This window comes from Astyanax mexicanus, chromosome 17 (assembly GCF_023375975.1).
Source record: "Astyanax mexicanus isolate ESR-SI-001 chromosome 17, AstMex3_surface, whole genome shotgun sequence".
NCBI classification, from domain to species: domain Eukaryota; kingdom Metazoa; phylum Chordata; class Actinopteri; order Characiformes; family Acestrorhamphidae; genus Astyanax; species Astyanax mexicanus.
In genome coordinates this window covers 9,191,341-9,216,859 of record NC_064424.1, presented here as the reverse complement: position 1 = coordinate 9,216,859, position 25,519 = coordinate 9,191,341, and positions in this window count along the sequence as shown.

Below are 25,519 nucleotides of genomic sequence, written 5' to 3'. Positions count from 1 at the left end.
AAATACTAGTATATGCTTCAATGTTTGAGGGGAGATCAAGCTAACCGTGGGCCGCTGGAATAAAGAATGCATGATAAATAGGGTTGAATAAACTTTTGTTTTTTTTACTTTATTGTAAACATCTCAGCTTGGTTGTAAGTATTTTCAAACCTGTAGTTGGTTTCTATGGTCCGAGTCAGTTAATGAGTTTGTTCTCTTATAAAAAAAATTAAATAAAAAAAGTACTGAAGCAAGAGCAAAATCTCATTTTGGGTCAAAAGCCAAGAAATAAATATATATATATATATATATATATATATATATATATATATATATATATATATATATATATATATATATATATATATATAAATATATAGTTTTAAGACTAGTTTTAAAAACAGACAGTGAAGAGACCTGCCTGGTGTGTAAGTGTGTAGGGGTAGGTTGTTCCTTAATTTAAGCGGTGCCTATTGTTTAAACTGTTTTACATAAAATTGTATATTTCTAAACAATACTCAACTATTTTGAGTTAGTTGAACTTTTGTGGACACATATTTACATTCAAACTGAAATCTTTGAGTTAAACCAACTTATAATAACGTATAATAACTTATAATAGTCTGTTGCCATTGGCAGCTTCTTTCCATTGGCTTCTGTCACACTCTATTTGCATACTGGGTGTGTCCAACAGTTTCTGACTAACACTCACCATCAGTGTGTAGTGATTCCCCCTGGGCTACCTTAGAAATAAATCAACTTCCCCTTTAGTTGTAATGTTATAACTTGATGTTTTAATGTATGCAGACTCATGTTATCATTCCCTATTACTTAAAACATTTAAGAAAACCGGCTGCCTTAAAAAAGTTATGTAAATTCAACTTATCCGGTTTTACAGTATAACAAAAATAAAAAAAAAGTTCAATCACTGAAGTTTTCATTACACATTACTTAACTTTTTTTTTTTTCCTAATTTTTTCCATTTTTCTCCCCAATTTGCAAAATGGCAAAGCTGCATGAGCAGGGGTTCGAACCTGCAACCTATTACTTAACTTTTTAAAGGCAACCGGTTTCCTTAAAATTTTTAAAGTAAATTCAACTTATCCGGGCTTACAGTGTAGCTATTAGAGACGACTAAAGTGTAGCTTTAGTGTAGCTACTAAATAATTGCATATGTTATCTACAACACAGAACATTTTAAAACAATAAAGAGACTTGAATTATATATATATATATATATATATATATATATATATATATATATATATATATATATATAGTAAAGAAATGTCATATAACTTAAATGAGAACTTAATGAGGAAGCAAAATCCCACAAAATAATTCACTTCTGAATACAAAGTCCTTCGCAAACATTAAAATTGCATTACGCCTCACATTTCATATGCTTGATCTTTCCACTGTAATGAATCACATCATGCATGAGACTCCAGCAGAGTGACTGTGTGTCGAACGGTCCACCAGTCTAGCGGAGAAGTAAGTGGTCCTGCACTGTGGAGAGCCACACCACAACAGAGTTACCATGACTAACGCGGGTTGCCAGGTGATCCGATCCACCTGGATTTGCTATTGTGAGGATGAGCGTTGAGGGCTTTCCCAGAGGACGGGCTGGTGTTTTCAGCTGGAGTCGGCCTCAGGCTGCAACCCACTGGTTAAGAATGAGATCCCAGGCATTTTACTACAGGCTTTTTTTTCCTTTTACGTCACATGATGCTTCACATGGGACATGTTCCTTAGAGTTATACACAGACATACAGCCCATTCTTTTCTGCTAACCTCCATTCACAGATACTACAGTGACTGCTTACATGCTAACAGAGCAGAAACACAAAAAGAGATATATGACAGCTGAAAGAATTCTGCATGGAGGAGTGGGAAAAACGGTGTTTCAGTCGATGGCAGATGTCTAATTGAAGTTATTTCCTTCAAATAGGGAAATGCATAAAAAAGGTATACTTTTAAAATAAAGGAACATTTTCTCCAATACATTAAGACTTAAATAGTTTAATAGTAATTTCTTCAGTTTGTTTGTTTAGTTTGCTTAGTTATATAAACTCTATCTCTTTGTACTGTTCAAAATGAAGCTCAAATGTCCATATGATTAAGTACTGTATGTTTAAAAGTCAAAGGTTTTCATAAGGGAGGGACCTAATTTTAAATGGAATAGGGATAAAATAAAGCATAAATCACTCTAAAGTATAATGTGTATATCTAGCTCAACTCAGAAGAAAAAAAAAACAGAAAATCCACAGGAACTACTTTATCTGACTGTTTACGTGTACTTAAATACTTTAAAGAACTTTATCTGATTGTCTTTTCTATTTTTCACTGGCGCACAGTTAAATCAAATTCCCCTTCTAATCCAGTCTGATCCAAATCCAGTCACAAATCCTGCACATTTACCTATCCGCTATATGACTCCATTTTTATAGGCTTTCAGAGACTTTGTGACAGTATGACTGTCACATTAGATATAAGGTAAACAGATTACATTACCTCAAATGTAATCTATGTCTGGTTTTTGGCTCATGTAGTTGAGAAATGGAGCATATAAGTTCGCACAAGACAGGATAGTAAAATCCAAATGCAGGTTTATTAAATCCGAAACAAGAAAAATCAGGCAAACAATACAGACAATGGCAATTCCCTTGTTGAAAAGTTGAAAATACAGAAAAAATATAAGAATTCTAAGAATTAAGAGAAATACAGAATGCTGTATTTCAAACAAGTAATACAAACAAGATGTTGCATCAAAGCTCAGCATCCTTAAATACTGCTAACAATGAACACTTTTGGGTACCACTTTAAAATAAGACGACCTTTATAAAGGGTTTATAAATGGTTTACAATCAGTTTATTAATGGTTACTAGTTAGGTTGTAAATGCCTTAAAAATCATTAATAATCAGTTATAACACATACGTAGAAAGGGCAATAGTATAGAAGGCTGTGGGTTCACTATTTGACAAACAACAGGTCATTGTTGCCCTTTCTACGCATGTGTTATAACTGATTATTAATTATTTTTAAGACATTTACAACCTAATTAGTAACCATTAATAAACTAATTGTAAACCATTTATAAACCCTTTATAAAGGTAGTCTTATTTTAAAGTGGTACCCACTTTTGAAACAGGTGAGCACAAAATCAAAACTGGGGAGAGAGTGACCTCCTGTGTTGTGGAGGTGAAATGCTGTAAAATGTAGGAACAAAATTTATTTTTTTTTTCTCCCCAAATTATTAGTACCTGAACTGTCTAATGTTTTAACCAGATGTAAATGATTAGACCGCTGTTAGTAAGTATTTTGGAGGAGCCTGTCTTATTTGAACCTAAGACGTTAGTTTGGTTCGAGTGAATGGACCACCATGACCAAATCCACAGTTTCAAAGATGCAGATAAATACGACCTAAGGCCTTATCACACAGAGTACACATTTTTTGGCTGTTAAAAATACCAACTTAGACATGTTTTTTGCTTTCCTTTCCCTGTAAACAATTATAAGGCAGCATCACAGTCTTTCACTTATAGACTTAAGTTATCTAAAAGTAATCATTAGTACTTGATAGAACACAGTGGATCAACACCAGCAAATGACATGTCTCTCCAAACCATCACTGATCATCAGTAAATTTTATATTTTATTTGTAAATCAAGGGAGCAGAGTCTGGAGGAAGAGTGGAGAGACACACAGTCCAAACTGCTTGAGGTCTAGTGTGAAGTTTCTACAATCAGTGATGGTTTGGAGAGACATGTCATCTGCTGGTGTTGATCCACTGTGCTTTATCATCAAGTCTGAAGTCAGTGCAGTTTTGTTTTCCCACAAAATCTTACAGCTCTTGAAAAGTGAAAAGTACCTTGGTCTTATATAAAAAAAAGCTTTTTAAAATGACTTCAGCCTCCATGTGTCTGCTGCCCCTTCTCCTGATTTTGAGAAGGGTGTAGTAATGAGTCTATTAGAAAAGTCATAGGACAATCTAACCAATCAGATTCATGATTTTCACTCCGGGGGCGGGGCCATGACTGTCTAACCCAGGGGTGTCCAAACTTTTTTTGTTGGGGACCAGAAGGAGAAATATTTGAAGTCACGGGCCACACTCTGTAATAAAACAAATAATGCAATATACCACTTAAAATTTTACTTTTTTCCTGACTATTTCATTTACACACCATTTTACTTGACTTACTATCTTTCTCTTTGACAGTGTTGTGTAAACTAAGATTTTTCTTTACTTTTAGACTCTTTTGCCCTGTTTTTCTGTGCTAGAAACGCGCACTCTCTCCGCTTTTAGACTCTTTTGCCCCGTTTTTCTGCACTAGAAATGTGCACTCTCTCTGCTTTTAGACTCTTTGGCCCGTTTTTCTGCACTAGAAATGCGCACTCTCTCCGCTTTTAGACTCTTTTGCCCCGTTTTTCTGCACTAGAAATGTGCACTCTCTCCGCTTTTAGACTCTTTTGCCCCGTTTTTCTGCACTAGAAATGTGCACTCTCTCCGCTTTTAGACTCTTTGGCCCGTTTTTCTGCGCTAGAAATGCGCACCCTCTCTGCTTTTAGACTTTTTTGCCCCGTTTTTCTGCGCTAGAAATGCGCACTCTCTCCGCATTTAGACTCTTTGGCCCGTTTTTCTGCACTAGAAATGCGCACTCTCTCCGCTTTTAGACTCTTTGGCTCGTTTTTCTGCGCTAGAAATGCGCACTCTCTCCGCATTTAGACTCTTTGGCCCGTTTTTCTGCGCTAGAAATGCGCACTCTCTCCGCATTTAGACTCTTTGGCTCGTTTTTCTGCGCTAGAAATGCGCACTCTCTCCGCATTTAGACTCTTTGGCCCGTTTTTCTGCGCTAGAAATGCGCACTCTCTCCGCTTTTAGACTCTTTTGCCCCGTTTTTCTGCACTAGAAATGCGCACTCTCTCCGCATCTAGACTCTTTGGCCCGTTTCTGACACCTAGCGTTCAAACGTTGAATCTCACATTATAAAAACCTGCTTAACAGAGGGCCAACTTTCATTCTATTTCTAAAATACCTCGCGGGCCGCTCCAAAAAAGGAAACGGGCCGCAAATGGGCCGCGGCCGAAGTTTGGACACCCCTGGTTTAACCCTTTCTCTGTGCTTGGATTAAGGGGTTACGCTACATGCATTGATTAGTCGTAAAACAGAGCGTGCATGCTGGATTAATTAAATATTTCGCTAACTATCATGGAAATAAGACGGATGTTGTGTCATATTAAATTAAAAAGCCTTTTTAAAGGCTACCCTTCAACATGAAACTAAATAATAGGCTGAATGGTTGCAGAAGGGGTACCAACTATATTCACTGCACGCCACTGATTTATGTACTATGTACATGTGTTTGTTCTTAAAATTCAATTGTTAGTCTGGAGTTGTGATGAACCTCTTTTCTCCAAAGTCTTTCTGGGAGTCTTTTCTGGGAGGCTATTCAGATACTATAGCAACAGTGTGAAGCATGCGTCCACTGCACTGCACTGACCAGCGCAGAGCTGGAGGCGGGTTGAATTAGAGTTGATTCATATCTGGAGGTCCGTCGAGCCCCTCACTTCAGCCCTGCCTCCTCTCCACATGCGTGCTGCACCCCGGTAAGAGGAGGAGGAGGAGGAGGAGGGGCTCGACGTGACTCACGCTGAGCTGAGAGGAGGACAGAAAGAAAAGGTGAAGCCTCCTTTACACCATCACTCTGCCATCGTACCATCCACAGACACACAGAAGCCCCAGTGACAGCCAGTGACTCACTCATACACACACACACACACACACACACAGTTTCTTACTACACAGCACGTGCGAGTACACACTGTTCCAAGGCCGATCGTTTACGCAAACCCCACATTGACACACACGCACACACACACACTCACGCTGAGTAAACGTAGGCCTGGGACATTTACCGAGTCAGCATGTGGAACAGGTGTGGGCTGGCTGGCAGGTGGGCGTTAGCTGACGGAGCTATTGTCATGTCTTTACAGTGCTGTGCGGAGCACAGTGTTCTCCTTACTCCTGCTACTCATCAATTAGGGAGCTTTAAAGGTCATAGATCATCTCAGTCCAATCACTTTCAAAACTGCATCTCAGTATTAACCTAATCTAATCAATCTTCAATTTGTTTAACGTCTTTATTGATTTATATACATCTTTAGGGACTTTTGAAATGTAGAATCCCACTTTTGTATATTATTTTATTACTATATATATATATATATATATATTATAGTTTATATATTAATTATATATATATATATATATATATATATATATATATATATATATATATATATATATATATATATATATATATATATATATATATATATATAACATTGTCACCCATCGGATATTATCAACATTATACACTTATCAATGAGAGAAATAAGGTCAAACAGATGCTTTTTTTTTTTTACAACCTTTTGCAACTTTATTTACAAAAAGGCTTATCATGCAGTTACAATGCATGTTTTATAATCAGATGATAAATAATACTACACGTTCTTCAACATGTAGACACTGATTGGATAAAAGAGGACATATTATACCTCTTTTTACACAAGTTTGAATAGTTCTATGGGCTATACAAAACATGTTCATAAGGGCCTCATAAAGTAAAAAAAAAAAATCACTCTTTACGCATCTCAGCAGAGGATACTGACCTGCATGTTCACACTGTGAAGGTACGCTAGCAGCTCGTTTAAGGCAACCGCAATAATATTTTATTATTTTTTCTTTTTATTATTGTTAGTGTAAAAACTAGATATGAGTGCACAGCTGACTGTTGACTGTTATCAGGGTTTTAATTAGTCAGTGGCGCACCTGTATTTTCAGCCACCAAAATAGAAACATGCTACATATTTACTTGAACACACCTCACTTCCAGACCACAACGCCCACCTAAACTCCAACGCTATTTTAACAGCACAGGCACAAGATGTGAAAATAGACTTTTGACTGGGTGTAAGATAGCAATGAGCATTGCGACTTGCCTTGACATGTTGAGTTGAATCAACTTGTCTTCCTTTCACTGATTCTCACCATCAGTGTGTTGTCATTTGCCCTTAAACTGCCCTCCCTTAAGTATACAGTACATGTATGGCTTATGTAATGGTTAATGGTTAACTGACTGGCTTCAGTGTTGAAGGTTGTAAGAGCAAGTTACCATTTCCTGTGTTGGTTATGTGTTGTTGGGTTGGTTTTCCAGACATGGATCAAGCCTAGTTTTAGACCTAAGAGACGTTTTGAAAACTCCTCAATGCAGAACCACCTCTTACTCATCTGGGAAGGCGCGACACTAGATGTTGGTACATTGTTGTGAAGGTTTGATTGCACTGTGCTGCAAAAGCATAGTTAGTGAGTTAGTTAGATGCTTAGATATGGATCACAACTGCCACACTAACCCATCCCAGTGGTGTTGGAAGGAGCTCCATCACTCCAAAGAACCCACTTACATTGTTTCCAGTTTTACCTGCTATTGAAGATCATTTTGATGGTGAAACTGGTAGACCAGTTTCTTAGCTCTTGTGCTCTTGTTCTTTTGTGCCCAATGGTTTAGCTGGTCTACAAGCATGATCAAGATGACCAATCAAGATTGACCTGGCTTGTTGAACAGCATGACCAATCTGGTTGTCCAACATGACCGGCAAGACTAAGATGATCAGTCAGCACAAGCACCAAGACATTAATTGACCATCAATTAACCAGCTTAGACAATTTGAAACCAGTAACCAACAACAGATCTTCTGGTCTTCAGTTCCAAACAAGCATAATTTTAATATTCTTCTTATTTGTCTGAAAAATTATCTACACCTAAAAATGCACCGTTTTTTTCAGCACACATTAAAGAAATGACCATTACTTACAACAGTTTTGGAGGTCACTGTAAACCATTACACACTTGTTGGTATTATATCACATAATCCTCTATGATGCTTTGTTTAACCAGGATGACTTTAGTGGACTGTTCCTGAACAGCAGGGGTCTGTGTAGGTGTGTGCTCCCCCAGTGGCAGCCCCTGTAGGGTCATACCGGAGGGCGGACACATACATAACCAATACAGTCATACAGTGAGTCATAAAGACCCCCTACAGGAGGCTCCAGATCACCCCATAAACCTCCCTCATTCTCACCCACACACCCACTTTATTGCCATAAACAATGTCATAGGCAGGGTTCCCTCAGTGAAGACTGGAGCTGTATGGCCATTTACAGAAAATGAACAATGCAGGAACTGTATAAAGGAGTGTATTAGAACAAGTCATCTAGTTTAGGGGCATTTTTAGTCTGGTCACTCCTACATTTTCTTTCTATTTTACAGTCTTGGCATTGAAAAAAAGTTTTATTAAAAATGCTATTAAAGAAAGTCTTAATCTAAAGACCTTGTAGATTTTTTTTAATTTCACCAAAATCGTCTTTGTGCTGTTTTTATTGTGGTTGCTATCTACTACCTCGACCTATTATTCAATGTTTCTTAAGAACACTTTTTGATATATCTACAGGTTTAACCCTTTAATAGTAGCACAGAACATAGAAATATGTATCACTATTCAGTAATAGCCTCATGTATCCGCTTGATATTATAATTTTATTACATTGTCACCCATCAGTTATCAGCATTACACACTTTTCAATGAGGGGAGTAAGATCATCTTTTTTATGTTTTGCAAATCGATCACAAAAAGGGTCAAGGGTATGTTAAAGGTTCTGTTTAGGTTTTAGGCTATACGTTTGGATTAAAAGCTTTTCAATCTATAATCACCATAATCAGATAATAAATTATACTACATGTTCATCAACTAAACACTAATTGGATTAAAGGGGACAAATTATACACGTATAATATATAATATTCTAATTTTCTGAGATACTGATTTTTGGGTTTCCATTGGCTGTAAGCCATAATCAACAATAAAATAAATACATGCTTAAAAACATAGATCACTCTGTGTCTAATACATTTATATAATACTGTATATCGTCACTGTCCTATAGAAAAAAAAACGCTTATCTCCATTTTTGTCGATTTTTAGTCTACTACATATTTTGAACAGACAAACTGTCCCTTACTCTGTGTCAAAATTTCTTGATGAACGGACCAATAGAAATTCTTCAAAATGTCCTGAAATAAACTCTTTTTACATTGGCTTCCATTGAAAGTCTTCTGTAAAGTTGCTGTTTTGGAGATAAGTGTTTTTCATTGATTGCAAAAGTACATCAACTAAACACTAATTGGATTAAAGGGGACAAATTATACAAGTTATAATTTGTACAAAACATGCTCATAATCACTCACATTAAGAGATCAGACCAGCTCGCTTAAGTCACTTTTATGCAATTAAGCTGTTGCTGGCCACACCATGTGTGTGCAGAGAGTTTAGTGTCAGTGTTAGCAGAGTTACCACAGATTCCTCCCTCAGACGAAGTCTGCTGGCTAGTCTTGCCTTCTACTATTAGAGGTTCTCAACCAAAAGTGGGTTGTGGGTCTAGTTGGTTGGGATCTGGTGGACTGATGGCTGAGGGGTGGTGCCATGGTGGTTCTATTCTTATTTCCTTATTGTGACATTTAAAAGGCTCATAGAAACATTTGACTCCTGAGACCAAACTCTTTCAGCTGAATCACAGAAGATAAATTGATTTTTTTTCGAGTTTGGAGTGTTTATATGGTTTAAACTGGCAGTTGAAAATCAAGTGGAGTTTTGCATACTATGTCCCTTTTAATTGTCATAATATGTCAGTATACTCAAGAATGTATACAGAAGAATGTGCTTTTCCCTTCTGCACCTGCTGAGTCTTTGTTGATCATGTGACCAGTTCTTCTCTCAGTTTTGCCTCCCTTCTCCTCTAGCATGTTACAGTTTTTCCTCTTTTTGTGTGGTTTGATATTTCTATAGTCTCTAAAGAGCGTAATGCATGTGGGCAGGTTTATGATTGCATTTTTAGCACTAATCAGAGCTCTAACACATATTCTATTTCCTGCTGCTGACTGACTCTGCACTCAGGGTGCATAATCTCTCTCGTCTTTGATGCTAAACTGCGCGTGAGCCAGGATTACAATGGCTGCGTTTGCAGCGGTGACAGAGTAATATTCGCACCTCACTTACTCAAGCAGGCAGAGACCTCAGGGAGGTATCAGGAAGCCTTGTTAATATTCAGCGCCGTGGTTAAGATCTGCAGGGGGATCATAGGAGATGAAGCAGGCCATGATAGGAAACTGACGTTCTGTGCCACCAGCAAGTGGTCAGAGCTGCGGGATAATGAAGACGACTGCTCTCCTTGACTGCGTGTCCTCGCGTCTGCACTCTCCAGAGACAGCTGGCCTCACTGTTGCTTCACTTCTGCACTAAAACTGTACAGCGTCACTCATTTTTCTTATTTAAAGCTGATGACTGTAAGTTTTGTGATTTGGGGGATTTAGCGCCTCTCTGGTGAGAATGGGTAATTGCATTGAGCATGCAGAAGAATCATTTTAAACTGGGCAGGTGTGATGCGGTCTCCTTTCAGAGCAGATGAATCCGATTCCAGGTTATGTTCAATCAGCGAGAGAGAGAGAGAAAGCGTGTTCAGTCAGAAACTTCACTTCAACTACACACTTTGTTTTTACTTTGGGTGAATGACCTACTGAGCTCTGAGTTTCCCCTTCTGAAGTCTCCATTGCTCCACCAGCCACTCGCGTTCAGTAAAACTGAGCCGGATCCTCTTTTAGAGGTTGAAAAGCGACCTGACACCCCAGTTTTTAGAATGAATATATTATAAGGTTTAGCAGGGATGGTTGTTCCAGCTCACTGGTACCATTAAACACAATATTTTATCCCTTTTCCACTCAGAAATGCTTCTGCTTTCAGTTTACAAACTAAATAATACAGACTGCCACTTTAATCTGGATGAAACAGACTCTGATTCGTTTGCATTCCTTTTGTGCATTTTGTTTCGGCAGATGTGAAAACAGTAATCTTGAGAGGAGATGATCTCAGTTCGTTCCCAACAAACTTTTACGCATTTCGTTAGGGTTGAAAACATGATCCGACCTCAATCCGACCTCAGTCTGACCCAACTATCAAATATACAGCACTCCTAAAGTACGTTTGAACTAAATGGCTGTTCAGTTGCAGTTTAACCAGATTTATTACACAGATAATTGCTACAGTTATTAACCAACTAATTTCATCTCTGCTGTTGCTCCATGCTTTAGTGCACTGAAATATACGCTAGTCCGAAACATGTCAGTCTAAGTATAAAACTTTCTTCATCTAAATTTCTTGCTCTTGGGCTCCCCCTACAATGTGGAAATTTAATTTGCTCTTTGAGCCACAACTGTAGGACACGTTTTTCTGGACGAGCTGAAAAGTTTTCAAAAGTAAAAGCAAAAGTATGTTCTGACCTTACACAGAAATATTACCAGCTTTTACAAAAATATGACTATGATATTTACATATACAAAGTTACTTACTTCAGTTAAGCGTAATGTAATCTAAAAGTTAAACACTATTTCACAGTGTAGAATTAAAGTCATGCAAAGCATCACATATGGACACCAATTGTGTTTAACAAGGTCATTTCACTGATGTTTTTGAATTTACGTCTATGCCCTGTTTCCTGTCTGTTCTCACGTCTCTGTGTGTGTACCCCACGTGACCCGTGCTCCTCTGTGTTGTTCCCCTGTAATTTTCCACTTACCTGTGTTCATTTGTAACTCCGCCCCTTAGTCCCAGGTGTTTCCTGTTTCCCGTTTGTGTCCACCACTATTTATAGTCTGTGTTTCCTTTCTCGTGGGTCGATCCTTGTATGTTTTTTTTATGTCTGTCAGTGGTCCTCGTTTTCCCATTACTCCTTGGTCCTTTTAAATTAAGTTTATGTTTATTTTGTGTTTGTTTTCGTTATTAAATGTATTATTGTTTGCATTTGCCTCCACCTCCTCGTCCTTCCTGCACCCAACCTGACAATGGCATTGTGTCTGAAGTCTCCATGTTGTTCGTGTGTCAGTGCAGGTTTTCTAAGATCAAGTAAACTGGTTACTATGAATTCCCCCAAATTGGTTACTCATTTCCAGTTGATAGTATGCTGAACGTGTAGTGTAGTGGTTGAGTGCAGAGTGTAAATGATTGTATGTAGAGTGTAAAGTGTCCCTAAAGCCGTTATATTAGTACATTTTTTTCCTATTATCATCATACATTATCCTAAAATAAAAATGCTAAATAATGTATCACACAACAGGCACACATGTCTTTAATATGCTAAAGAAATTGCTGTTAAATATTCCAGAAGGTTGTGGATTGTGCAGCATCCTCAGCATCCTCAGCGTTTCCACTTAAACTGCATGCCTGATACCTATTCCTTTTCATTAGGCTCCTCTTAAAAAGCCTCTTAACTTCTCCAGACCATCATCGCTTCAACAATTCCGTGTAATTATCATATACAAAAAGAGCAATTAAGAAACATGCAGAGCTAAACCATGCCTGAGCAAACACAGGCAATTAGGCATGCATATGAGGGCAATTACTGTGCATTACTGAAAAGTAGTAACGGCTGTTTGTGAAGTGGGTCAGGGCAGAGCGTCTCCAACGCTTGTGTAGTTATGCAAGGAAATATTATTTCAGCCCCATTAGCTTCATGCTGACCTCCCGTATCAAACAGCCGTGTGATTTTCATGTTCGGGCTCACGTCAACTCTGCTTTTAGGGAATTGATAATGCTTTAGAGACACTGATGAATAAATCTTATACAGTAGGGATGTCCTGAACAGGGTTGTCGGGCGATAACAATCTGATTTTTGTGTGATTTTAAAGGTGTATTGAGTAAAATTAACATTGTTGTTTTATTCTATAAACTACGAACACAATTTCTCCCAAATTCCAAATAAAAATATTGTCATTTAGAGCATTTATTTGCAGAAAATAAGAAATGGCTGAAATAACAAAAAAGATGCAGAGCTTTCAGATTTCAAAGAAAACAAGTTCATATTCATACAATTTTAATTTTAACAGAAATCAATATTTGGTGGAATAACTCTGTTTTTTTAATCACAGTTTTCATGCATCTTGGCATCATGTTCTCCTCCACCAGTCTTACACGCTGCTTTTGGATAACTTTATGCCATACCTGGTGGAAAATTTTAAGCAGTTCAGCTTGGTTTGGTGGCTTGTGATCATCCATCTTCCTCTTGATTATATTCCAGAGGTTTTCAATTTGGTAAAATCATGAATCTCTTTACACAGCTGTTTTTATACAGGTTTGATTTAATTTGATTTGAACTTAAGTAAGATTAGCTGTAAGATTTTATTTATCAATACGTTTCTATAATGAGACATAAAACTGATTCATAACTGATTCATTTACAATTCCTCTAATAAACGCTATTGAAAATGTAATATCTTATGTACCAGCATTTTCTCTTGACAGCAGTGTATTTTTATTTTTATTTTTTGCTATTTACAGAGAAGCTTTTAGGATCTTTTTTTATAACTGTTTATGTTTATGCAAATACTAAATATGCTGAACTTTAGTATTGTCATACATTTGTGTTACATTATATTATGCTCAGATTACATTTTATTATTATTTTATACTAAACCAGAGTCTTGGTAAGTTACTGTTGTTTACAAAACAAAAAAGCAAAAAAAAAAAAAAATACAGATTTTTTATTTAACTAACTGTTTAAAAACTCTTATACTAAATAAAACATTTTAATACATTTTGCTGCAGTAGTTTTTTGGAGCAATGTTTATTATATTTGGGTCTCTCCCTACAATATGGAAGTGTAATTTGTTCTTAGAGCCACAACTGAAGGACATGTTTTTCTGGACGAGCTGAAACACAGACTTAAAAAACGTATAAAAGTACTTTACACAGTAATATTAACAGCTGTTGGATTGACAATAATATTTACTTATACAAAGTTATTTTAGTTAGCATGATTTTCAACTTTCAATGCATCCTACACTATCCTACAATAAAAATGCTAAATGATGTATCCTACAACAGGCACACATTTTCTTTAATATGCTAAAGAAATAGCTGTTCAATATTCCAGAAGGTTGTGGATTCTGCAGCATCCTCAGTGTTTCCACTTACACTGCATGCCTGATACCTATTCCTGTTCATTAGACTCCTCTTAAAAAGCCTCTTAACTTCTTCAGATATGATTTTTTATTTTATTTCAGTAATCACCACAAAAAATTGAGATCACAAAAAGACGCCAAAATATTATATTATTATTATTTTTTTTTTTAGGACCATATCGCCCACCACTAATATCAAAGTTCTTAATTGGTTCACTTTTGCCAAAGTAATATAAACTTTATGTTCTTTAAATATATTAGAGGTCAGCATCTGTCTACACCTCTCAGTAGTGCCAGCAATAATCGTATTAAATTCCAGGGTGCAGGTGTTAAGGGAATTAAAAGACCCATCATTTTCTGTGCTGTGCATTAAAAGAATGCTGTATCATCCTGGTTTAATACAGTATGAACGGATTACATTTGGCCTGCATATTTTAACTACTGTACAGCATTTGCATTAATAGACTGGTGACAGCCCCTCTGTGAAGTGTTTGGACAGTGTGGAAGATGTAGCAGTAATGCATGGCTTGTTTTCACTGGACTCCAGCCATCAGCCTCGGCTGAACATATGGACGAGGCCGCGGTGCAGGCTGACATCTTAACAGAGGCCTGCTGTGTCTCAGGGTAATCCTTTAAGTACTGTTTGTTTTCTGCATAATTAAATGGAGCAGAGGTACTGTAGTAAGTCCTGACTAACCGTAAGCCTGTTAGCTCTCTTCCTAATGTGAGCTATCTCTCTATTTCCTGTTCTCTGGATACACAGCAGCACCCTGTTCTATAGCTCATGACGATGCTGCCTACAGACTCTCATAGACGCTATACTGTAAATTAAAAAGGCCTCCAGGGTTTGGTGCATATGGGCATCTGTCTGTTTAGCATGGCTGTCTTATATAATGCTCAGTCATCTGTAAACAACATATACTGTAGAGGACATATCATATGCATATGCTCTCTGTGCTTCAGTTACTCATTTACTGTCAGATTGTACACTCTTTAATACCCATCAATAATATGTACATTGTTCTTAAATTTGAGATTCTCTGCCATCAGCTGCCGGAGCCCCGAGAGAGCACAATTGGTCTTTCATCTCTCTGGGTGGGTACTGTAGATGCCGCTCTTTCACCTAATCACTCCTAGGGTGATGTCGATCAGCACAAGGCCTCTGTGAGTTGATGTATCAGAACCGAGTCGATGCGCTTTCCTGCGAGGGCGCTGTGCTGCTACTCGGCAATGTTGCATCAGCACAGCAGTTCAAAAAGAGGCAGAGTCTGACTTCACATGTGGCAGAGGAGGCAAGTACTAGTCTTCACCCTCCTGGTGTTGTGGCATCACTATTTATGGGGGATATGCAACTGAGTAGCAGCTGAATGAGAGGAAAATTGGTCTAGCTAAATTGGTAGACAAACAGTAGAAAAGTACAAAAAAAAAAACAATACATAGAAGCTTTTTATTAACAAATACTGTTCTTTAAAAAGAAACAAAAAAAGGTTCTTTACAGGACAAAAGTGGTTATTCTCGGCCATTATTTGAAGGGCCACCTTCCTTCGTCCATTTTTTAATTTATTTTTATGTTTCATTTCATTAGCATCCACTATGTCTGGGTCTTTCCTTGTCACACACCATGCTATCATGCTGAGAGACTTAATGATTCTTCTATTTAAATTGACAGAACAACACTGTCTATCTGTCATTGATTTGTCCGGTTCTATGTTATTTCTGGTCTGTTTCTGTCTACTTGTTTTCCTTGTCATGTGCTCTTTAGCACATGGCTCTGTTTTGTTTCTGTCTTGTCTCCTCCATTGTCTCTGCCCTAGTCATTAGTGTTCTCACCTGTCTTGTTTGTTACCCCGCCCTTTTGTTACCTTCTCCAGGTGTTCCCAGTCCTCAGTGTCTATATACTGTATAGCCCTTTTGTCTCAGTGTTCCATTGTCTAGTCTTCTCTGTGTTATACATCTGTTATGGTTACTCCTTGTTTGTTCTCAGTTTTAGTTTATTTCCTGTACTTTCAGTTTGTATTTTTTAGGGTTCAAGCACCGAAGGTGCGTAGAACCCTATTGTTTTTGCTAAGATTTTTCTTCTTATTATTATTAGGGTTCAAGCACCGAAGGTGCGTAGAACCCTATTGTTTTTGCTAAGATTTTTCTTCTTCTTATTATTATTATTAGGGTTCAAGCACCGAAGGTGCGTAGAACCCTATTGTTTTTGCTAAGATTTTTCTTATTATTAGGGTTCAAGCACCGAAGGTGCGTAGAACCCTATTGTTTTTGCTAAGATTTTTCTTATTATTATTATTATTCTTTTTCTCCTGTAAAAACAGTTGTGCAGCCTAAACCGTAAGTCATAGAGAAATGAAACTTGGTAGGTAGATGTAGGATCAGTGCATCTCGGTGGACAACAAAAATGGCACCGATTGGTCAAGTGGTGGCGCTATAAACAAGGAAATTCATTTTTCACAATTTTCTCAATAACTCAAAAACCATAAGACCTACATTCAAAATTCTTTTTTTGATGGATTCCTTGGGTCAATACCAACAACTTTCCAATTTGGACCATGCACTTCCGTCTATATAGATTTTTTGCTAATTTGCATAATATGCAAAACCTACTTTTGCAAACTAGTCCTAGGAATTTTGACCAATCCTGGCATGTTTGGTATCAAAACACTCGTGAGAGCATGCGCTTCAATATTCATTAAGAAAAAGTTGAAATATGTAAACAATATGGCCGCCATATGCAAATTAGTCCTTCCGGATATATGCCCCATTCACTTCAAGAGGTAAATTTGGAGCACCATTTCTCAGCAACCTTGCAACCTAGCAAGTTGAAACTTTGCATGCAGAATCTATCATACAGCCTCTAAAGGATGTTCAAAGGGCAACTTAATCAATCAACATGGCTGAACACCATCAGCCAATCAGCATTCAGCAGACATTTTGGCAGGCTGAATGTTGCCCAATCTGGATGATATTTGGCAGTTATGTTCAGGTGGAGACACTGTAGTGACCTGCAAAGTGCTGAAACAATCCGCCCACTGGGGGGCGCTGTTCCAAAAAAACGAGTATATGTCAATCATGCTGTACTATTTTGACATCTAATTGTTTTTGCCATATTTAGTACAGTGGCTCTGACAAATTTCTCAATACAACTATGTTTAAAAAGTGCTTTGTTCATTTATAATTGCTAATTGTTTGAAAATAGCTATATTGAAACTACTCTCTGGATATTTGGCCTATCACCTCCATTTCAGTCTTGCTGCACACTGTAGAGTCTCTAGGTAAATGTTCATTAAAAACATTTGTGAAAATTTCACATACAATACTCTCCAGGCATCAAGCACTCTGTGCGTCCTTGGAATTTCTAACCTAAATTGCTGTAACTCTGCAGTATTTGCTGTAATCTCACAATGTTAAAGACCTCTGTACAATATCACTCTGATGAAGCGCCATTTAATACAGAACTAGATTAAGAATAACTTGACATTACATGTCATATCAGAACATTCACTCCTTTGTGCCTCTTCTCAACATTAATAACAGGTGAAAGACTTTTGATCATTTCTAAATGTGACAGAATGTCTCCAATTGTGTTAGACCTTCTTACACATCACCATCCTATGCTCTAGTAGGCACCATTGTGCTAGTTGGTGCTTGATGAAGTGCCATTTAATTCAGAACTAGATTTATAATAACTTCGTAATTACATGTCATATCAGAACATTCACTCCTTTGTGTTAATTTAAACTTGTTTGGTCAAACATTTCAGCTTGTTCTGCAAAGGTTCAAAGGTCAGTCTGAATACCACTTTGTGAACATTCTGGTTGAAGCCACCTGATCAATACCAATAACATGTAGACACCTTTTGACTAGTTCTAACTCACTTAATGAATATCCTACAAAGTTCACTAGATTTACATGTGAATTTAAGCACTGATCAGGTTGAAAGGCCTCTGCTCAACATTAATAACAGGTGAAAAACTTGATAATTTCTAAATGTGACAGGGCATCTCCAATCATATTAGACCTTCTTACACATCACCATTCAATGCTCCAGTAGGCACCATTGTGCAAGTTGGTGCTTGAACCCGATGATTGCCGCTTGCGGCTATATTTATTATTATTATTATTCTTTTTCTCCTGTAAAAACAGTTGTGCAGCCTAAACCGTAAGTCATAGAGAAATGAAACTTGGTAGGTAGATGTAGGATCAGTGCATCTCGATGGACAACAAAAATGGCACCGATTGGTCAAGTGGTGGCGCTATAAACAAGGAAATTCATTTTTCACAATTTTCTCAATAACTCACAAACCATAAGACCTACATTCAAAATTCTTTTTTTGATGGATTCCTTGGGTCAATACCAACAACTTTCCAATTTGGACCATGCACTTCCGTCTATATAGATTTTGTGCTAATTTGCATAATATGCAAAACCTACTTTTGCAAACTAGTCCTAGGAATTTTGACCAATCCTGGCATGTTTGGTATCAAAACACTCGTGAGAGCATGCGTTTCAATATTCATTAAGAAAAAGTTGAAATATGTAAACAATATGGCCGCCATATGCAAATTAGTCCTTCCGGATATATGCCCCATTCACTTCAAGAGGTAAATTTGGAGCACTGTTTCTCAGCAACCGTGCAACCTAGCAAGTTGAAACTTTGCATGCAGAATCTATCATACAGCCTCTAAAGGATGTTCAAAGGGCAACTTAATCAATCAACATGGCTGAACACCATCAGCCAATCAGCATTCAGCAGACATTTTGGCAGGCTGAATGTTGCCCAATCTGGATGATATTTGGCAGTTATGTTCAGGTGGAGACACTGTAGTGACCTGCAAAGTGCTGAAACAATCCGCCCACTGGGGGGCGCTGTTCCAAAAAAAACGAGTATATGTCAATCATGCTGTACTATTTTGACATCTAATTGTTTTTGCCATATTTAGTAAAGTGGCTCTGACAAATTTCTCAATACAACTATGTTTAAAAAGTGCTTTGTTCATTCATAATTGCTAATTGTTTGAAAATAGCTATATTGAAACTACTCTCTGGATATTTGGCCTATCACCTCCATTTCAGTCTTGCTGCACACTGTAGAGTCTCTAGGTAAATGTTCATTAAAAACATTTGTGAAAATTTCACATACAATACTCTCCAGGCATCAAGCAATCTGTGCGTCCTTGGAATTTCTAACCTAAATTGCTGTAACTCTGCAGTATTTGCTGTAATCTCACAATGTTAAAGACCTCTGTACAATATCACTCTGATGAAGCGCCATTTAATACAGAACTAGATTAAGAATAACTTGACATTACATGTCATATCAGAACATTCACTCCTTTGTGCCTCTTCTCAACATTAATAACAGGTGAAAGACTTTTGATCATTTCTAAATGTGACAGAATGTCTCCAATTGTGTTAGACCTTCTTACACATCACCATCCTATGCTCTAGTAGGCACCATTGTGCTAGTTGGTGCTTGATGAAGCGCCATTTAATTCAGAACTAGATTTATAATAACTTCGTAATTACATGTCATATCAGAACATTCACTCCTTTGTGTTAATTTAAACTTGTTTGGTCAAACATTTCAGCTTGTTCTGCAAAGGTTCAAAGGTCAATCTGAATACCACTTTGTGAACATTCTGGTTGAAGCCACCTGATCAATACCAATAACATGTAGACACCTTTTGACTAGTTCTAACTCACTTAATGAATATCCTACAAAGTTCACTAGATTTACATGTGAATTTAAGCACTGATCAGGTTGAAAGGCCTCTGCTCAACATTAATAACAGGTGAAAAACTTGATAATTTCTAAATGTGACAGGGCATCTCCAATCATATTAGACCTTCTTACACATCACCATTCAATGCTCCAGTAGGCACCATTGTGCAAGTTGGTGCTTGAACCCGATGATTGCCGCTTGCGGCTATATTTATTATTATTCTTTTTCTCCTGTAAAAACAGTTGTGCAGCCTAAACCGTAAGTCACAGAGAAATGAAACTTGGTAGGTAGATGTAGGATCAGTGCATCTCGGTGGACAACAAAAATGGCACCGATTGGTCAAGTGGTGGCGCTATAAACAAGGAAATTCATTTTTCACAATTTTCTCAATAACTCAAAAACCATAAGACCTACATTCAAAATTCTTTTTTTGATGGATTCCTTGGGTCAATACCAACAACTTTCCAATTTGGACCATGCACTTCCGTCTATATAGATTTTTTGCTAATTTGCATAATATGCAAAACCTACTTTTGCAAACTAGTCCTAGGAATTTTGACCAATCCTGGCATGTTTGGTATCAAAACACTCGTGAGAGCATGCGCTTCAATATTCATTAAGAAAAAGTTGAAATATGTAAACAATATGGCCGCCATATGCAAATTAGTCCTTCCGGATATATGCCCCATTCACTTCAAGAGGTAAATTTGGAGCACTGTTTCTCAGCAACCGTGCAACCTAGCAAGTTGAAACTTTGCATGCAGAATCTATCATACAGCCTCTAAAGGATGTTCAAAGGGCAACTTAATCAATCAACATGGCTGAACACCATCAGCCAATCAGCATTCAGCAGACATTTTGGCAGGCTGAATGTTGCCCAATCTGGATGATATTTGGCAGTTATGTTCAGGTGGAGACACTGTAGTGACCTGCAAAGTGCTGAAACAATCCGCCCACTGGGGGGCGCTGTTCCAAAAAAACGAGTATATGTCAATCATGCTGTACTATTTTGACATCTAATTGTTTTTTGCCATATTTAGTACAGTAGCTCTGACAAATTTCTCAATACAACTATGTTTAAAAAGTGCTTTGTTCATTCATAATTGCTAATTGTTTGAAAATAGCTATATTGAAACTACTCTCTGGATATTTGGCCTATCACCTCCATTTCAGTCTTGCTGCACACTGTAGAGTCTCTAGGTAAATGTTCATTAAAAACATTTGTGAAAATTTCACATACAATACTCTCCAGGCATCAAGCAATCTGTGCCTCCTTGGAATTTCTAACCTAAATTGCTGTAACTCTGCAGTATTTGCTGTAATCTCACAATGTTAAAGACCTCTGTACAATATCACTCTGATGAAGCGCCATTTAATACAGAACTAGATTAAGAATAACTTGACATTACATGTCATATCAGAACATTCACTCCTTTGTGCCTCTTCTCAACATTAATAACAGGTGAAAGACTTTTGATCATTTCTAAATGTGACAGAATGTCTCCAATTGTGTTAGACCTTCTTACACATCACCATCCTATGCTCTAGTAGGCACCATTGTGCTAGTTGGTGCTTGATGAAGCGCCATTTAATTCAGAACTAGATTTATAATAACTTCGTAATTACATGTCATATCAGAACATTCACTCCTTTGTGTTAATTTAAACTTGTTTGGTCAAACATTTCAGCTTGTTCTGCAAAGGTTCAAAGGTCAATCTGAATACCACTTTGTGAACATTCTGGTTGAAGCCACCTGATCAATACCAATAACATGTAGACACCTTTTGACTAGTTCTAACTCACTTAATGAATATCCTACAAAGTTCACTAGATTTACATGTGAATTTAAGCACTGATCAGGTTGAAAGGCCTCTGCTCAACATTAATAACAGGTGAAAAACTTGATAATTTCTAAATGTGACAGGGCATCTCCAATCATATTAGACCTTCTTACACATCACCATTCAATGCTCCAGTAGGCACCATTGTGCAAGTTGGTGCTTGAACCCGATGATTGCCGCTTGCGGCTATATTTATTATTATTATTCTTTTTCTCCTGTAAAAACAGTTGTGCAGCCTAAACCGTAAGTCATAGAGAAATGAAACTTGGTAGGTAGATGTAGGATCAGTGCATGTCGGTGGACAACAAAAATGGCACCGATTGGTCAAGTGGTGGCGCTATAAACAAGGAAATTCATTTTTCACAATTTTCTCAATAACTCAAAAACCATAAGACCTACATTCAAAATTCTTTTTTTGATGGATTCCTTGGGTCAATACCAACAACTTTCCAATTTGGACCATGCACTTCCGTCTATATAGATTTTGTGCTAATTTGCATAATATGCAAAACCTACTTTTGCAAACTAGTCCTAGGAATTTTGACCAATCCTGGCATGTTTGGTATCAAAACACTCGTGAGAGCATGCGCTTCAATATTCAGTAAGAAAAAGTTGAAATATGTAAACAATATGGCCGCCATATGCAAATTAGTCCTTCCGGATATATGCCCCATTCACTTCAAGAGGTAAATTTGGAGCACTGTTTCTCAGCAACCGTGCAACCTAGCAAGTTGAAACTTTGCATGCAGAATCTATCATACAGCCTCTAAAGGATGTTCAAAGGGCAACTTAATCAATCAACATGGCTGAACACCATCAGCCAATCAGCATTCAGCAGACATTTTGGCAGGCTGAATGTTGCCCAATCTGGATGATATTTGGCAGTTATGTTCAGGTGGAGACACTGTAGTGACCTGCAAAGTGCTGAAACAATCCGCCCACTGGGGGGCGCTGTTCCAAAAAAACGAGTATATGTCAATCATGCTGTACTATTTTGACATCTAATTGTTTTTGCCATATTTAGTACAGTGGCTCTGACAAATTTCTCAATACAACTATGTTTAAAAAGTGCTTTGTTCATTCATAATTGCTAATTGTTTGAAAATAGCTATATTGAAACTACTCTCTGGATATTTGGCCTATCACCTCCATTTCAGTCTTGCTGCACACTGTAGAGTCTCTAGGTAAATGTTCATTAAAAACATTTGTGAAAATTTCACATACAATACTCTCCAGGCATCAAGCAATCTGTGCGTCCTTGGAATTTCTAACCTAAATTGCTGTAACTCTGCAGTATTTGCTGTAATCTCACAATGTTAAAGACCTCTGTACAATATCACTCTGATGAAGCGCCATTTAATACAGAACTAGATTAAGAATAACTTGACATTACATGTCATATCAGAACATTCACTCCTTTGTGCCTCTTCTCAACATTAATAACAGGTGAAAGACTTTTGATCATTTCTAAATGTGACAGAATGTCTCCAATTGTGTTAGACCTTCTTACACATCACCATCCTATGCTCTAGTAGGCACCATTGTGCTAGTTGGTGCTTGATGAAGCGCCATTTAATTCAGAACTAGATTTATAATAACTTCGTAATTACATGTCATATCAGAACATTCACTCCTTTGTGTTAATTTAAACTTGTTTGGTCAAACATTTCAGCTTGTTCTGCAAAGGTTCAAAGGTCAATCTGAATACCACTTTGTGAACATTCTGGTTGAAGCCACCTGATCAATACCAATAACATGTAGACACCTTTTGACTAGTTCTAACTCACTTAATGAATATCCTACAAAGTTCACTAGATTTACATGTGAATTTAAGCACTGATCAGGTTGAAAGGCCTCTGCTCAACATTAATAACAGGTGAAAAACTTGATAATTTCTAAATGTGACAGGGCATCTCCAATCATATTAGACCTTCTTACACATCACCATTCAATGCTCCAGTAGGCACCATTGTGCAAGTTGGTGCTTGAACCCGATGATTGCCGCTTGCGGCTATATTTATTATTAGGGTTCAAGCACCGAAGGTGCGTAGAACCCTATTGTTTTTGCTAAGATTTTTCTTATTATTATTATTATTCTTTTTCTCCTGTAAAAACAGTTGTGCAGCCTAAACCGTAAGTCATAGAGAAATGAAACTTGGTAGGTAGATGTAGGATCAGTGCATCTCGGTGGACAACAAAAATGGCACCGATTGGTCAAGTGGTGGCGCTATAAACAAGGAAATTCATTTTTCACAATTTTCTCAATAACTCAAAAACCATAAGACCTACATTCAAAATTCTTTGTTTGATGGATTCCTTGGGTCAATACCTACAACTTTCCAATTTGGACCATGCACTTCCGTCTATATAGATTTTTTGCTAATTTGCATAATATGCAAAACATACTTTTGCGAACTAGTCCTAAAAATTTTGATCAATCCTGGCATGTTTGGTATCAAAACACTCGTGAGAGCATGGCCTTCAATATTCATTAAGAAAAAGTTGAAATTTGTAAACAATATGGCCACCATATGCAAATTAGTCCTTCCGGATATATGCCCCATTCACTTCAATTGTTAAATTTGGAACACTGTTTCTCAGCAACCGTGCAACCTAGCAAGCTGAAACTTTGCATGCAGAATCTGTCATACAGCCTCTAAAGGATGTTCAAAGGGCAACTTAATCAATCAACATGGCTGAACACCATCAGCCAATCAGCATTCAGCAGACATTTTGGCAGGCTGAATGTTGCCCAATCTGGATGACACTTGGCAGTTATGTTCAGGTGGAGACGCTGTAGTGACCTGCAAATTGCTGAAACAATCCGACCACTGGGGGGCGCTGTTCCAACAAATCGAATACATGTCAATCATACTATACTATTTTGACATCTAAATGTTTGTGCCATATTTAGTACAGTGGCTCTGACAAATTTGTCAATACAACTATGTTTAAAAAGTGCTTTGTTTGTTCAGAACTGCTAATTGTTTGAAAATAGCAATATTGATACTAGTCTCTGGATATTTGGCCTATCACCGCCATTTCAGACTTGTTGCACACTGTAGAGTCTCTAGGTTAAGATTCAATAAAAACATTTGTCAAAATTTCACATACAATAGTGTCCAGGCATCAAGCAGTCTGAGCGTCCTTGAAATTTTCAACCTAAATTGCTGTAACTCTGCAGTATTTGCTGTAATCTCACAATGTCAAAGACCTCTGTACAATATCACTCTGATGAAGCGCCATTTAATACAGAACTAGATTTAGAATATATTTGTAATTACATGTCATATCAGAACATGCACTCCTTTGTGCCTCTTCTCAACATTAATAACAGGTGAAAGACTTTTGATAATTTCTCAATGTGACAGAGTGTCTCCAATTGTGTTACACCTTCTTACACATCACCATCCTATGCTCTAGTAGGCACCATTGTGCTAGTTGGTGCTTGATGAAGCGCCATTTAATTCAGAACTAGATTTATAATAACTTCGTAATTACATGTCATATCAGAACATTCACTCCTTTGTGTTAATTTAAACTTGTTTGGTCAAACATTTCAGCTTGTTCTGCAAAGGTTCAAAGGTCAATCTGAATACCACTTTGTGAACATTCTGGTTGAAACCACCTGATCAATACCAATAACATGTAGACACATTTTGACTAGATCTAACTCACTTGATGAATATCCTACAAACTTCACTAGATTGACATTACAATTACAATTTACAATTTAAGCACTGATCACGTTGAAAGGCTTCTGCTCAACATTAATAACAGGTGAAAATTTTTTAATAATCTCTAAATGTGACAGGGCATCTCCAATCATATTAGCCCTTTTTACACATCACCATTCAGTTCTCTAGTATGCACCATTGTGCCAGTTGGTGCTTGAACCCGATGA